A 4901-nucleotide genomic window follows, 5' to 3' on the forward strand; every position below is an offset into this window, starting at 1 on the left:
CGCTCCGTCAGACCATGTCCTCAGAAAATGTCTAAAATCTGCCCTGTGCCCCATTGACCTTTGACCTGTGACCTCCAATTTTGGCACAGTGATGGTTTTTCCTACCATGATGCTATACACCGACTATCACGAGCCTAGGTCGAGCCGTTTAGATTTGTGCCGCAATTCTGCATTTCCTCCCTATACCTTAAGTTAAGGAGTGAATGTTCCCCCTTCTTTTACACCTCTTGACCTTTGACCCCCAGCGTCGACATCCCAACTCGTTTTCGGATACCCCCCCCCCACGTCCCGAATATCGTAACCCTACGTCGAGCGGTTAAGATTTGTGCCCAACTGTTGACGGACGGACGCTCGCATGGACGGACGGACGATCATGCGATCACCGCCTCGCCGAGAGAGTAAGCTGTGGATAGTAGCTGCCTTTTGTTTCGAGTTAGGTCGAAAATACATTCGGATTGATGGCAACAGAATGGATAATCGTGTCATACGTTTTAGTCTGCATCTCCGGATTGCGTATGTATACGAGGAAACGATTTCGCACAATGCTAGGCGAATGTACTGTGTACGATTTGAGCTCGTTGGTTGAGTTACGCGTAGTAAATCGTAGGTATTCTAAGGCCAGTAAATGACGAATTTCCCTTGTTTATTGAAGTCACACTTGTTGTTGTTTGTGGTTTAATGTCATTTAGATTAGGAATTTAGGGTTAGGATTAGGATTATCAATCATTAATCATTAATGATATCAAAGTTGGGAACACTCCTAATGGAGCGTTAGCCAAGAAAAACCCCAGAGTGAAATGAACGCAAGTCCTTAGATAGTCTTTATACAACGGATGGTTTTATTCATTGTTTACGAATAACATGAATAAACGTTCACTGCACGCATCTCAAATATAGCGTAGAGATATATATATATATATTTACTCATGTCACGTTTACGTTACCTCGTTAGGTGATTACACGTTTAACTTAATATATAGTGTAGCTCGTGTAACAGGCACGTGTGATCTTATAGTCTGACCAGGTTCGTGTACAACAGATACGTGTGCAAATAGCACTTAAGCCACAGACAGTATAATTAATGCTATAACCACGTAATTACTACGGTAACTCTATTCTTTAATGAACAACATCATTCTAAACACATACAGTACATATGTGGCCACGCAAGCCAACAATCAATGACGCGTTACAAGTGTTTCATATCTTACGACTTCGCAGGCGGGTCCTCTTGTCAGTTGGCGGCGGCAACGGTAGCAGCGATCGGCAGGTGAGCTCAGTAGGTGCTAGCAGCGACGTGAACTGTCAGCACCGTGGAACTGTGACTGTCTTCTCGTCGAAACTGTTTGGTATTTATACAACTGGAGGAATGCATGGCCTGAGCGTGGTCAAGGCCTTGTTGACGATGGTGGTGCAAGACGTGTCCTTCTACAGAATTTTATGGACAACTGAAGGTGAGACTTCCTTCTCTAGCGTGAGAACGGCGGTCAGAGTCTTTGTAGATATGGTGGAGGAGTCGATGGGAGTTTCTCGAAGCCCTCGTCGAACAGCCTTCTATTGGTACTATAAAGTGTCATCGGCACGCTTTGTGCCATACCGCTGCTGCCACGTGCACGCAACGTGTTCGGCTCGCCAATGCTGTAGGTATGGCACAGATTTGACCCTGGTTGGGTTGTGCGACACCGGTGTTAGAGGTCCCGCTGTGTCACGCACGCCCGGCGTGCGCGGCTTGTCATAAGACTCGTAGCAGTCGTCACCTTGAGCGGGTCGTAATTTTTACTCGGGTTCTAGTGACTCAGTTTCTTGGGATGTTCGTGGTGCAACTTTCACCTGTTACCTTGACTGACATTTGTCAACTAAAATAACCATGACGTTATGCTACGTTAAGCGACCCGTGTCGCTCGCTGCTCATGTTACCTTGAACTAAAAATAACTATGACGTGATGTTGCTTTTAAGTTAAACAACCCATGTCGCTGGGTTTTTATACGAGGTTAATTTATTCGATATCTACGTCACTACACTACCCTCGCACTTTCAATAGTTCTATGGATAGCAACGTATAGAAACATATATTAAATAGATAAATCTTGATACCGCTGCGGCATTGAAATTTCACCATTACACAAAAAAACTTAATCGTTATACTAATACTAATCGAGAACAGTTGAACTATAATGCTACGCTATAAGCGCAACTAACGCGTAATTTAAAAAGAAAACATTCGTGCATCATATAACAGCAATCATACAAAATATCATGAAGCGTTACTCGAGAAACAGTGAATAAAATCAGAATCCATATTTTAACTAGTAAATACTATTGTCATCAGAATTCAACGCTATCCAGTAGATTACATAATGCTCTTCGTAATGCGCCAATACTACCGAGGTCTCGGCATGGTTAGGTTAGCAGATGTGGGCACAATTATCATATGGCATAGGCATCTCATCAGGGGATTCTCTTAGTGTAGAAAAGATACAAGGGATACAAGAGATAAAAGACTATGTTCAGACTCTTTGTAGGGTGTGTGTTTAATATCGTTTACAAACGAGCTCTCATGGCTCCATAGTGTACAAGCGAGCTCTCATGGCTCCATAGTGTACAAACGAGCTTTCATGGCTCCATAGTGTACAAGCGAGCTCTCATGGCTCTATAGTGTACAAGCGAGCTCTCATGGCTCCATAGTGTACAAGCGAGCTCTCATCGCTCCATAGTGTACAAACGAGCGTCAATGGCTCCATTATCATAATCATAAATCAGTATAACTATATTCAGTGTCTGACACAGCCTCTTTATCTAGAAACCTGTGTCTTATCTCCATCTATCTCATTAATCATATCTATCGTCTAAATTCAACAACCATTTTGCATGGTGCAGGTGTAGCACGCTTTGATGCCATACTGTAATAATGGTAATATTTGTCGCAGCAAGTGAGCATTACGTAAACTAGTTAATAGAAAATAAAGCATTGAACTTACATATGACTCATCATCAAAGTGTTGCTGCCGTAGTGCAGAACGCTGTGTGGTTGCAGAGCAAGGAAAATCTAGGAGTAAAATCACACGGTTAAGCGCTATACCATACTGTTTGGCAATCTGCTGTTTGTCACGGCGCCAATATAGGGAAGGTTGATATCAATCGTTTAATACGAGAACAGTCCCGGTTACAATCAAACATTGTGCGCTTAACAAACAGTGGCTAAGTAGAACATGCTATAAAGCTACATACGTTGCATAATTATACGATGCATAGACAAGCAGCACACAAATACGAAACGCGTACAATAGTTTACATATCGTTTATAAAGTGTAAGGTCCGTAGGCACATACGCGAATACGCATTACAAATTGCTACGCAGACCAATAATGCTTATGCAGGCTAACATACACCAAGCACATACCAACATAGCGACTGGTTTACAAATGCAGAGTACATATTTACGAGCGTGGAGTCATGCAGATCGCAGGCAGGTCCTGGCGGTGTCCGGCGGAAACGGTAGCAGCGAGCAGGTGAGATCAGCGGAACTTAGCTGGTGCTGACAGCGTCGGGAGCTGTCAGGCACCGTGGAACCGTGTCTGTCTTCTTGTCGAAACTGTTCGGTATTTGTACAACTGGAGGAATGCATGGCCTGAGCGTGGTCAAGGCCTTGTTGCCGATGGTGGTGCAAGACGTGTCCTTCTACAGAATTTTATGGACAACTGAAAGTGAGACTTCCTTCTCTAGCGTGAGAACGGCGGTCGGAGTCTTTGTAGATATGGTGGAGGCGTCGATGGGAGTTTCTCGAAGACCTCGTCGAACAGCCTTCTATTGGTACTAAAGTGTCATCTGCACGCTTTGTGCCATACCGCTGCTGCCACGTGCACGCAACGTGTTCGGCTCGCCAATGCTAAAGGTATGGCACAGATTTAATAGTGGCACAACTAAAATAACCATGACGTTATGCTACGTTAAGCGACCCGTGTCGCTCACTGCTCATGTTACCTTGAACTAAAAATAACTATGACGTGATGTTGCTTAAGTTAAACGACCCGTGTCGCTGGGTTTTTATACTAGGTTAATTTATTCGATATCTACGTCACTACATTAACTCTTAGCTATTCTACGGTTAATATTGTAGCCGTCTCTGTCTCTCCCCGTCGTGTGCTCCGCGGCTCGGCGCGAGTTCGTGGGTTAGCAGTGTGTCTCCCTGTTGTGTGCAGGCTATAGCTCCTCGCCCCTCCCTCAGTATAGGGGGTGATACCTTCTCGGGCGTCGTCCTGCTCGTGGGTGGCTCTCCCTCCGATGGTGTGTGTGCGCTCTCTCGAGCGTGATCGTTCGTTCGTTCGTTCACAAGCCAAAAACGTTCGTAGCAAAAAATCCTGTAGTGACCCTAGGGGTGGCCACACTGGACTTTCAGACGTGCTGTGGTTAGCACGTGTAATTTATTTGTGTCGGGATCATTTTCCGCTCCTACCAACCCCCCCCTGCCGATACGGTCGAGCTCTCCCTCCTCGTCGTCGGATGCCGTGTCGTAGTTGTGCGCGATCATGCCGATGCTGCTGCAGGCGCAGCTCGCCGGCACTAGCGCCTTCTGCTGCTCCAGCAGCTCAAGATTCGGCTCTTGCTCGCCGACCTCTGACCCCTCGTCGATGCGCAGCCTCTTCGGCGACACGTCGTCCGAATCCGGCGCCCCCTGGGGTGGTCATCGGCGAGCGCTCCCTCCTCGTCGTCGGATGCCGAGCCGTAGTCGTGCCGAGCAAGAGCTGGACCTTGAGCTGCTGGAGCAGCGGAAGGCGCTGCTGCAAGCGCTGCTCGCCGGCATGATCGCCTGACCTCTGACCCCTCGTCGATGTGCAGCCTCTTTGGCGACACGTCGTCCGAATCCGGCGCCCCCTGGGGGTGGTCATCGACGAGCATCACA

The 4901-nt window shown here is 46.8% G+C and overlaps 1 long non-coding RNA gene across 1 annotated transcript; it reads right to left on the minus strand.

The window, feature by feature from the left end:
* Positions 1 to 816: 816 nt before the first annotated feature.
* Positions 817 to 3569, minus strand: LOC106819837. The gene is made up of 2 exons (XR_001395504.1): positions 3443 to 3569; positions 817 to 3047 (listed from the first exon to the last, which is right to left on the minus strand). It is a non-coding gene; the product is annotated as an uncharacterized LOC106819837 (long non-coding RNA).
* Positions 3570 to 4901: the final 1332 nt, after the last annotated feature.

Source organism: Priapulus caudatus, unplaced genomic scaffold (genome assembly GCF_000485595.1).
Source record: "Priapulus caudatus unplaced genomic scaffold, Priapulus_caudatus-5.0.1 Scaffold4722, whole genome shotgun sequence".
Lineage (NCBI taxonomy): Eukaryota > Metazoa > Priapulida > Priapulimorpha > Priapulimorphida > Priapulidae > Priapulus > Priapulus caudatus.